Genomic DNA, 11,890 nt, shown 5'->3' with positions numbered 1-11,890 from the left:
TTAAATCCCATGCAAGTTGGCCATGCATAACCAAGTCCTAACTAGTAGTTAGGAGTGTAACTAGATGATTAGAAGCTAACTAGAATAGTTAGTGGAATAGTGTTGAATAGTGATGGGAGACAACAAGTACACAAGCCATACTTCTCCCTTTTCTCACTTCACCACACAATCAAACCAACCCATACCTTTGCCAAATTATTGTCAAATCTGCTGCATACATCCCATATATTCATTATACACTCCCACACTTTAGCCACAAAAGAAAACAACCACTTTTCCCTCACTTAAAGCTCTCCCATTTTTCATTCCAGCAGTTCGGATTTTCTGAGCAAGGGAGAAAGAAAAATTCATAACTCAAAATATACTCATTCAAATATCATGAAATTTTTACCATAGCTTTTCTATATCATGGGTAAGCTTCGTACCAAATTTCAGCCTCAAATTATTTGTTTTCAATTTTATAAAAATGTTTGAATGAGGTGCTGAAAGGTAACTCCGAAATTTTAACTTGTTTCTTTGTTTTGTTTCTTAAGGATCTAGCCCTTCTAAGTGTTTTCTAAGCAAACCAAGCCTCAATCATCCTAGCACTAACCTTCCTAGTATCCAAGAAGGTATAACTTTCAACCTTTTAAGGTTTTATGGTTGAATTTAAGAGTTATGTTTGTTGTAGTGTTAAGATCCAAAGGATTGTGTTTGTTTGAGTTTGTATTGATTATGTTCTTGCTAAAGACTTAAGATGTTGAGTTGTAATCCATGTATGTGGTACTATATAGAGCATATAAGGTTCATGTGGGTGGATCTTGAGAAGTACTTGTGTTTATGATGGTTATAGGTAGTGATTGTGTTAAGATCAAGTAGTAGAAATTGAGTTTGGGCATTCTTGCACTTGATCTGTTTTCTGCAGGACATTCGGCCATGAAAATTGTTAAAATTTGAAAACCACTGGCCATGAGCAGATAGATCTTGTTTTTTAGTTTCTATACATGTGTAGATCATCATGAGGAGATTTACGGTTTAGGAGTTATGGTCGTTTTAGTGTAAAACATTTCTGCGATTAGCCAACTGCACTTAAGTCCACTTGCATGGTGATTTTGAAGGACTTAAAATAATTTCTAGATTCTGGAAAAATTATGAAAAATGGATATGATAGTAGAGAAGACTGTCCAAAAATAATTTTGAGAAAATATTAATTTTTAGATTTTATAAAAATATTTTGGTAAAGCGAGCGCAAGCGAGAAACGCATAAAAACCTAGTTTTGACGCGCGTTTTCTCACGTTCGAGCTTAAAACTCGAAATGGACTTTCTAAAGCAAACGATCGATTTCAAAACTCGACCATGTTATAAAGTGAGAATATAAGTGTTGAGAATGTGACGATCGGAGATTCGTTATACTTGAGTAGTTGCGAAAGTTGCTTAATAAAAGTGAGACGTTAATCGCGTACTAACTTAGACCGTTGGTTCTTGTTTATAGATCGCCAACCAAACACCAGATACCATACCACTTCGATTACTCGAGGCAAGTTTTCGAAACCCTATCTCATACTATCCATGCTATATATATACTGTTGTGATATTGATGTCATAATTTACAGTTCAAATATATATATGCTTGTCTATGATATCAATGCATACGAATTATGCGATTGTTTACGAAAACAAATTTCGTTTTACACGAGTATGAGAAGTTGAAACGTATTTCAAATATAATATATGATAATGGGAGTTGAAGATATTTAATAACGATTTAATTCCGGAGAGAGCCGGGCGCGAAAGATTTCTATTTCGATAAACAAAGTACGTTCGCGTAATATATATATCAAGCGAACGATTGAGATTTTGACTTAAACTTCGAGAAATATTGGTTTATTCATTTAAGGGACACCCTTACTTGATTGATTATTTTATAAAGCGATATTTAAGGGATTATTAAATATCCAGAAAGTATTTAAAAATATACTGAATAGTTTATAAATAATTTCACGTTATTTAATAAAGATTTAACTATTCAAAGAGCAATTATAGGATACCAAATCATGTTTTGATTATTTGATTAAGGTGTCTCCATTTGTTGGACCTTATTCACAAAATATTTTGTATTTAAGGTTTTTATTAATTCATTGAACCTTAATTAGAAATACTTTGTACTTAAGATTTTATCAATTCATTAAATCCCTCTTATATAATTATGAGACCTTAGATATTTAATATCTTCGGACTTCTAAAAACTTATTTAAAAATAGACATAATTCCCAAAGGTACTTTCTAAATTATTCAAAACTCTTGAAAGAGATTAATCATTTGAAACGTATCAAAACCTTAGGGAACTTAGTCTTGAAGCATAAGAGTTTTGCTTCCTCGTTCAATAAAGAACAAGTGAGTAATATACGTGTCACCCTACTACAGATAGGGATTTGAAAATGATTTTAAATTCAAAAATCCGACAACTCCCAAAGATCAATTGAGTTAAAAGTGATGAATAAATCATCTTATTTAAAGGTCAACTTTTAACGACCTATTCCTTCGAAAAAGGATTTTGAGCAAAAGATATAATTGTTTTGGGACTGGAATGTGGCCTGCCCGGTACGGAGTGGTATCAGGCAGTGACCAGGCGCGGAGTGGCGCATTATGCAAGCGCGGAGTGGCGTATTGTACGGTTATATGGTCTATGTGACCATTGACTTTCGGACTTGCACGATAATGGGCAACCACCGTGTAGTGTCTTGATGAGCCCAAAGGCGGCTAGGTTTGTATTCCTTCTACTAGTAGAGAAAATTTCGTATTCGGCTGATCACCGATACGTGGTTTATTCCAGTATAGTCCCTTTCTTCCATTTTGGAAAAATTGTTGTGAAATATACAACAGAGAGCCGATAAGGCTGAGTTTAAAACAAGGATATTGATGAATATATATCAAATCCATTTGAGAAATCTGTCCATAAGGCTGAGTTTTAAAATGGGATGTTGATGAATATATATCACACCCATTTGAGAATCTTGGTTCGAGTAACATCTTAAGATTTTGAAATAAAATGAGTACGAGTATAAAATGATTTTGAGAAAGAGATGGATACAAGTATTCAGTGGATATATTATTGTAGTTGATTTTGAGAATATTATAAATTTGACAAGCATATAAACTTTCAGAACGCTTTGGAGATACAAAGTATAATTATTGGTTTTATTTATCCTTACATACTTAATTATGGGGATTTATACCTTGCTGAGCTATAATGCTCACCCTTGCTTTTATATATCATATCACAACAGACTACCAGCATGGATCAGACCAGGACTGCTGTCCGTAGGCGGGTAAGGAAAGCTCGTGAGTTCTGTAGGCTTTTTGTGCGCTAGCCCCGTCAGGTAGATAAGTGGAGATGATTTATTTGCTACTGTTTCCAAGCGTATAACCTGTGTGTATGTGAGTTTGAATAAAAGGTCGAGTAATATTGTGAAAAAAGAATTATTTAATTAATAAGTGATCGTAACGACCCGAATTCACAACCTTGGATTTGGGGGTGTTACATTCATGATCGAAGTTAATATGTCACTAAGTCAAATTTCTACTTGGGTATTAGATACCGCCTGTGGTTCTCATATTTGCAATTCATTACAGGGACTAAGAAGAAGTAGGACTCTTGAAGAAGAGGAGGTGATTCTACGGATGGAAAATGGAGCAAGAATTGCTGCTGAAGCTGTAGGATCATTTCATTTACATATGCCTACGAGCATGACTATTGTTCTAAATAATTGTTATTTTGTTCCCTCGATTGTGAGGAATATTATTTCTATTCCATGTTAGACTTGGCTGAATTTTCATTTGTTATTCAGAATAATAAATATTCAATTCTTAGAGATAACGTTCTTTATGGAAGTGGGATTTTAAACAATGGTCTGTATGTATGTGACGTAGAGCATAATTTACTATAAATTGAACATACTAATAAAAGAAAAAGTAATAAAATAAAAAGGGATGATGAAAATCTCACTTTCTTGTGGCACTGCAGACTTGGTCATATTAGTGAAAATAGACTGCGGACATTGCATAAGGAAGGGTTAGTTGACCCCTTTGATTTTGAATCATATCCTACATGTGAGTCTTGTCTATTGGGTAAAATGACCAAATCTCCATTTAGTGGACATGGAGAGAGGGCTGCAGATATGCTAGGACTGGTACACACAGATGTATATGGACCAATGTCAACGCAAGCCATGGGTGGATTTTCATACTTCATTGCTTTCATAGATGATCGATCTAGATTCAGATATGTGTATTTGATGAAACACAAGTCTGAAGCCTTTGAAAAGTTCAAAGAATATAAGTATGAAGTGGAGAAACAAACCAAACATAGTATTATAACTCTTCGATCAGATCGAGGTGGTGAATACTTGAATGGAGAGTTTCTAGCTTATCTCAAAGAAAATGGTATAGTCTCCCAGTGGACTCTTCCATATACTCCACAGTTGAATGGGGTATCTGAAAGGAGAAATCGAACTTTGTTAGACATGGTTCGGTCCATGATGAGCTATGCGAATCTTCCAGTATTCCTATGGGGTTATGCATTGGAAATGTCAACATATTTACTGAATAAGGTGCCTTCCAAATCTGTTCCTCAAACTCCATATGAGATATGGAAAGAAAGGAAATCGAGTCTTAAACACGTTAAGATTTGGGGATGTCCAACTTATGTCAAGAAAGTTGACCCAGATAAGCTGGAATCTCGATCCGTAAAATGTAATTTTATGGGATATCCTAAAGAGACTTTAGGGTATTACTTTTACACCGATCATCGGGTGTTTGTCTCCAGACATGCTACCTTCTTGGAAAAGCAGTTTTCCTTGAAGGAAACAGTGGGAGAAAAATTGAACTTGATGAAGTTCAAGAAGCACAAACTACTACAGATCAAGTGGAAACACCTGTTCAGACTGAACAACCTTCTGTGGAATAGCCCATTCGTAGGTCAGGGAGAGTGTCTCGCCAACCTGAGAGGTATTATGGCCTTGTCATTGAGAATGATAATGAGTTGTCAATCATTGATGATGACGACCCTGTGACCTATAATGAGGCTATGAGTAGTGTTAACTCAGAGAAATGGCATAGTGCCATGAAATCCGAAATGGAATCTATGTATACCAACCAAGTATGAACTCTGGTTGAGGCGCCTGAAGGTGTTAAGCCTATTGGGTGCATGTGGTATACAAAAGAAAGATTGGAGCAGATGGGCAGGTGGAGACCTATAAGGCCAGGCTCCTGGCAAAAGGATTCAGACAAAGGCAAGGGATTGACTTTGATGAAACTTTTTTGCCTGTAGCCCTGTTAAAATCAATTCGGATTTTGCTTGCGATTGCTGCTTACTACGACTATGAGATCTGGCAAATGGACGTGAAAACGGCCTTCCTCAATGGGAAACTTGAAGGGGAAGTGTATATGACACAACCAGAGGGTTTTCTTTCCAAGGGAAATGAACACCTAGTGTGTAAGCTGCTGCGAACCATATATGGTTTAACGCAAACTTCTCGTAGATGGAATATCCGTTTTGATGAGACAATCAAAGAGTTTGGTTTTATCAAAAACATAGATGAACCATGTGTCTACAAAAAGGTTAGTGGGAGCGCGGTAACATTTCTTGTATTGTATTGAAAGAGGAGACGTCAAGAGAGTTTACATACATAACAATGTTGCAGACCCACTCACAAAGCCGCTTTCTCAAACTCACTTTGATCGTCGTAAAGACAAGATGGGTATTAAATACCAGAGTGATTGGCTTTAGTACAAGTGGGAGATTGAAAGAGATGTGTCCTAAGTCCAATCATGTATGATGATTTAGGAATAACTTTTATATAATCTGTTTTGATTTCATTGATATTAATAAAAGACTTGTTTTGGTTTTATTGCGGGCTTTATCTATTTAAGTGTTTAAATAAGATATACCATAGTTTAGAATAAAGCTTTTTATGGATTATGATGAGATCTTAATAATGAGACCTAAAAGATGATAACTCTGAACTTAAATAGTTCCTAGTCGTAGGATTACTAACTGGTAATTAATAATCCATAAAGATCGGTACATACTATACTTGCTTCATTATGAAGGATGTCTATTCTCATAGACATTTGTGTGGTGACACTATAGCTAATATATAGGTGCTTATTATAGAATAAGTTTACTGAACATGACTCACACAGCTGAACAACTGATGGAGTTCACTCACGTGTCAGCAGTTGTTCATATAGTGATAGTTGTACAAGTATCCTTAGACTTGAGGTCATCATAGTCATCTTGTGTACACTGAACTATGCTTTGGTTTAGTTTTTAGTCTCCAGGGACAATTATAAGGGCTCTACTGGGTATAGAAATTTGTACACGAAGATAGTGTATGATCAATAAAGGATCTACCCCTTCCAGTAAAAAAAGAGAATGTTCAATGCTGATCCACTTATGCTAGTTCAGGACTCTCTGGCCAGAGTGAATGAAATTAGAAAGGAGTTTCTAATTTACATTAAATAGAACTAAGCATAGTGAATGGGAAAGCAAATGATTAAATAAGATAGGCTTGACACAAGTTCCATGCCTTGTATTTAATCGTGACATTGCAGGGTAGAAGGAATTGATTGTACGGTAACTACTCACTGAATAGGTTCTTGGTATTCTAAGCAGTGAATTCGTATTATCCGGATAGTCACGATATGCTGAGAAGTATCCCTCACGATGTAGAATAAATATGATTAATTTATTAATTAATTATATTTAATGAATTAGAGAATTTATATAAATAATGATAAAATAGTTTTATTATTATTTATTTCTACTACCGGCTTAATATTGAACCTACAGGGTCACACCATAAAAGAGAATGATTTAATGGTGGAGGAATTAATTAATAATGGCTGGTAATTATTTATTTGTGAAATAAATAATTAATTAGCAGATTTAATAAATTGATTAAATGAGATTTAATTAATTCTTAAATATTATTAATTAAGAATTTAATTTTGGAAATTAAATCAAGTGAGAGAATTATTTTTCTAAAGTGTTTAGAAAAGGGATTAATGATTAAAAGGTGTTTTAATTATTAGTTAATTGGTTAATAAGAATAATCAATTAAAGGGTTAATAATAATAATAATATTTTATGGAAAATTTTCAGCTGAAAATTTTGCCTATAAATATACTATTATAAACCCTTTTTGCCTCAACCCAAATAATTAACCCTAATTCTAAAGTAGAACAAGAGGGAGGTAACTAATTCTCTCAACCTCTTCCTCCTCCATCACATTGTACTCTTGGTGGATACCGGTGGAGTGCTTCACACTTGAGGAGCAGCTGCTAGGGATTTCCGTTCATCATTCTTGGATCGCTATTAAAGACCTCCATCTTTCCATTAACGTAAAGCTTCTTAAGGTAAACATACTGAACTACAAATTAAATATTATTTTACGCATGGATCCTGCGGAGGGTTTCGGTTTTTTTTAAGATTTAAATTTACGTTTTCGTTGCATTTATGTGCTAAAGACCCTTCAATGGCTTCATCCTATATGATCTTTATCAAGATAATGACAAAGTTCTAGGTCAATCTAAGGTGGAAAATAAATACAGGCTAACTATTACATGTCTTCTTTCTTGTATTGCTTCCTTGGATGGCCTCCATGTGGCATTATGATAAGTGGCATTTTATATCACTTAGAACGTCTTAAAATGGCTTAAATTGGTGTCTTGAAATCAAGTATTTTGTGTATTTGATGCGTTTTTCTAGTGTTTATGCATTTCAGGGTATTAGTTGCATTTCGGAGGAGGAATCATCAAGAATAAGCCTTGGCATGTGTTCACCATTGCGAGAGGAAAAGAACGGGCAGATTACGGCGAAGAAACGGAGCAAACCTGGAAATTTTCCAGTAGGGTCCTGCGCGCCCGCGCAGCTATGCTGAGTGGCCGCGCAGCAGCCTTGCGCGCCCGCGCAGAAATGCTGAGCGGCCGCGCAGGGTCGGGGAAAATAATATATTATTTTAGACTTCTACTTCTGTTTGGCTTCCAACTTCTATGTAATCTGAGTTTTATGGGACTATTATATAAGTAGATTTGAGACGTTTTTCACAGGGTATTAAGAAGGGATTATGTTTTAGATTGTGTTTTGCAAGAAGCGAAGGAGATAAGGAAGAAGACCGATTTAGCACACAGCAACGAAGAGGAAGCATATATTCTTGTGATTCTTGTTTCGTTGTAACGTTGGATGCTAGTTTTCTTGCTTTGACTTATTTACTCTTGTGACGTACTCTGTTTTAATATAAGTAGTTTAGTTGTTATTTTCTTGTGTTCGTTTATCATGATTTCATATGAACCCATGATGGCGATAAGTTCTATTTTGGGCTAATCGTGATCATGGGGTTGCAATGGATTTATTATGGAATTCTTTAGTTAATTGTTTAATACTTTAGTGTGTGATGATTGCATGATATCTAGTATAGGTTGTGCGTATTCGTCTTATGTGCGTCGCGAACATATAAGATAGGGTGTTAATCTCTTGTGAAGCGACAGTGGATCTTGAGGTTTAGAACTTGCCATGCTAGCATAGGTTCATGTACGTTGTGCATGATTAGTGGGTAACTCTAACAGTTTTATTTGCCCTATGTAATCAAAAGGAGTAACTTGTGCTTAAATCGTTGTGTTGTCAATTTCTGTAGACATATAGGAACTCAACATAATTGATGACTATTCAATTTCTATCTTAATTGTGGATGTTTGGTAGAATGGTATTAGTACAATGAAAGTTGGCTTTTATCAGTTTTGTGTTATTCGATTAATATCATCACTGTCACATGCTAAAGGTAATAACTATGGCTATAGAAGGAAGTAATAATGAAGTTGTGATCTCATGAGTGTTTTATTATTGATAAATTGCAGTGTTAGTTAAGTGGTTAATTAAGTAGTTAATTATAGTTAATATTTAATCAACAATTTTAAGTGTTATTATCTTAACATTGAGAAGTAATCATACATTGGTGAGTGAGTTAAATTAGACAATAACTTAGTCTGAGTCTCTGAGGGAGCGAACTAGAAAGTATTCTATATTACTTGCGAACGCGTATACTTGCGTGAATATTAATGCGTGATTTCGCCCTAACAAGTTTTTGGCGCCGCTGCCGGGGACTCGGCGTATTTGTTTAGTTTATGTACTTACCATCATTGGTCATTAGGACTCAGTGATTAGGACGTAGTAGTTAATTACTCTTTTCGGTTGTGTTTCAGGTACTTTAGTGCGTTTATGCAAACTCGTTCTCGTGCTCGCAAGAGGACCTTAGATACAGCTGAGGAGAAAGACGAAGTTCTTGATACACCGGAGAAGTTAGATTTTGAGGATTCGGATTCAGGAACTGAGCAGAAAGAACCAGTAAATATGGGAGATCATATTGTTCAAGCTGATCCAGCTCTTATAGATTTTTCTCGGCCTAAAATTGATGACATTCAGTCAAGCATCCTTCATCCGGCTATTCAAGCTAACACCTTTGAAATCAAGCCGGGCACTATTCAGATGGTGCAGAATTCTGTTTCTTTTGGAGGAGCGGCAACTGAAGACCCCAACATGCACATAAGGAATTTTGTCGAGATCTGCAGCACTTTTAAGTATAATGGCGTGACTGATGAGGCTATCAAGTTGAGGCTTTTCCCATTCGCACTGAGGGATAAGGCTAAAGACTGGTTACATTCTGAACCAGCTGGGTCAATCACTACGTGGCAAGATCTTGCGCAAAAGTTTCTGGTGAAGTTTTATCCAATGGCAAAGACTGCTGCTATGAGGAGTGCTCTTAGTTTGCGCAGCAACCTACAGAATCTATGTGCGAGGCTTGGGAACGCTACAAGGAAATGTTGAGAAAATGTCCACATCATGGAATGCCGGATTGTATGGTAATCACTGGTTTTTATAATGGTTTGGGGGCTCAATCTCGGCCCATGCTCGATGCAGCAGCGGGAGGCGCCTTATGGGCTAAAAGCTATACTGAGGCGTACAATCTTATTGAGACGATGGCTGCAAATGAGCATCAAAACCCAACTCAGAGGATGACATCAGGCAAGGTAGCAGGTATTCTGGAATTTGATACAGCCACTGCTATTGCAGCCCAGCTCCAAGCGCTATCAATGAAGGTTGATTCTTTGGCTACGTATGGAGTTAATCAAATAGCTATGGTTTGTGAGCTTTGTGCAGGTTCTCATGCTACGGATCAGTGTTCTCTTGTCAACGAATCTGTTCAGTATGTGAATAATTATCAGCGACAACAGCAGCCTGTGCCAGCGACCTATCATCCTAACAACAGAAATCATCCAAATTTCAGCTGGGGAAATAATCAGAATGCTATTCAGCCACCATATCAGCAAGGAGTGAGTAAACAGTTTAACCCACCTGGATTCCAGCAACCACAGCAGTATGCTACAAGATAATCATATCCTCAACAGGGAAGTGCAGATGCACCTACTAGTGCTGATTTTGAGGAACTTAAGCTGTTGTGCAAGAGTCAGGCGATTACTATCAAGACCTTGGAAAATCAAATCGGTCAATTAGCCAATGCAGTGCTCAATCGTCAACCTGGCACTCTTCCCAGTGACATGGAAGTACCAGGCAGGAAGGAAGCTAAAGAGCAAGTCAAGGCTATTACCTTAAGGTCTGGAAAAGTAGCTGATGCTGAAAAGGCAAAAGAAGTCGAAGCTGAAGTTCGAGATGAAGAATCTAAGCAAAGGGAGAAAGCGGCGGAACCAAGGAAGACTACTGTTGAACACACTCTGCCTGAGGCTAATACAGGGGAGAAACAGCTCTATCCTCCACCACCTTTTCCTAAGAGATTGCAGCAACAAAAGCTGGATAGACAGTTCGGGAAGTTTCTGGAGGTGTTCAAGAAACTTCACATCAATATACCTTTCACTGAGGCTCTGGAACAAATGCCTAGTTATGCGAAGTTTATGAAGACTATTCTTTCAAGGAAGGTGAAACTGGATGACCTTGAAACCGTTGCTCTCACGGAAGAATGCAGCGCGGTTCTGCAACAAAAGTTACCACGAAAACTGAAAGATCCAGGAAGCTTCACCATTCCTTGCACCATTGGCAATCTAACTTTTGACAAGTGCCTTTGTGATTTGGGAGCAAGCATTAATCTGATGCCGTTGTCAATCTTTAAAAAGCTGGACCTACCTGATCCAAAACCCACATACATGTCGCTACAATTGGCGGACCGTTCCATTACTTACCCAAGGGGCATAGTTGAGGATGTGCTCGTCAAGGTGGATAAGCTCTTCTTTCCTGCTGATTTTGTTATTCTGGATTTTGAGGAAGATAAAAAGATTCCCATAATCTTGGGGAGGCCTTTCCTGGCAACTGGCCGTACCTTGATAGATGTGCAAAAAGGAGAACTTACTATGCGGGTTCAAGATCAGGATGTGACCTTCAACATATTCAAGGAAATGAAATTCCCTACAGAAGATGAGGAGTGCTTCAAAGTGGATGTGATTGATTCTGCGGTTACTTCGGAACTCGATCACATGCTAATGTCTGATGCATTGGAAAAGGCCTTAGTGGGGGAATTTGACAGTGATGATGAAGATAGCAACGAGCAATTACAATATCTGAACGCTTCTCCCTGGAAGCGAAAGCTAGATATACCATTTGAATCTCTTGGTACTTCTGACCTCAAGAACGCTGAAGGGAAGCTCAAACCATCAACAGAAGAAGCGCCTACCTTAGAGCTCAAACCATTACCTGAACACTTGAGGTACGCCTTTTTAGGTGATTCATTTACGTTACCTGTTATTATTTCAACTGACCTTTCAGGTAGTGAGGAAGACAAGCTCTTAAGGATTTTGAGAGAATTCAAATCGGCTATAGGATGGACTATAGCAGACATCAAGGGG

At 37.1% G+C, this 11,890-nt stretch overlaps 1 long non-coding RNA gene and 1 other non-coding gene across 2 annotated transcripts; one reads left to right on the top strand and one right to left on the bottom strand.

Annotated features, from left to right (window-relative positions):
- The first annotated feature begins 226 nt into the window (after positions 1-226).
- Positions 227-1,517, top strand: LOC141677028 (uncharacterized). The gene is made up of 3 exons (XR_012557301.1): positions 227-412; positions 534-611; positions 1,473-1,517. It is a non-coding gene; the product is annotated as an uncharacterized LOC141677028 (long non-coding RNA).
- Positions 1,518-9,782: 8,265 nt separating this feature from the next.
- Positions 9,783-9,885, bottom strand: LOC141681788 (small nucleolar RNA R71). The gene has a single exon (XR_012559211.1). It is a non-coding gene; the product is annotated as a small nucleolar RNA R71 (small nucleolar RNA).
- Between the last annotated feature and the right edge of the window lie 2,005 nt (positions 9,886-11,890).

This window comes from Apium graveolens, chromosome 8, assembly GCF_009905375.1.
Source record: "Apium graveolens cultivar Ventura chromosome 8, ASM990537v1, whole genome shotgun sequence".
Classification (NCBI taxonomy): Eukaryota; Viridiplantae; Streptophyta; class Magnoliopsida; order Apiales; family Apiaceae; genus Apium; species Apium graveolens.
The sequence above is the reverse complement of the archived record's forward strand: the minus strand, read 5'-3'. Positions and strand labels throughout refer to the sequence as shown.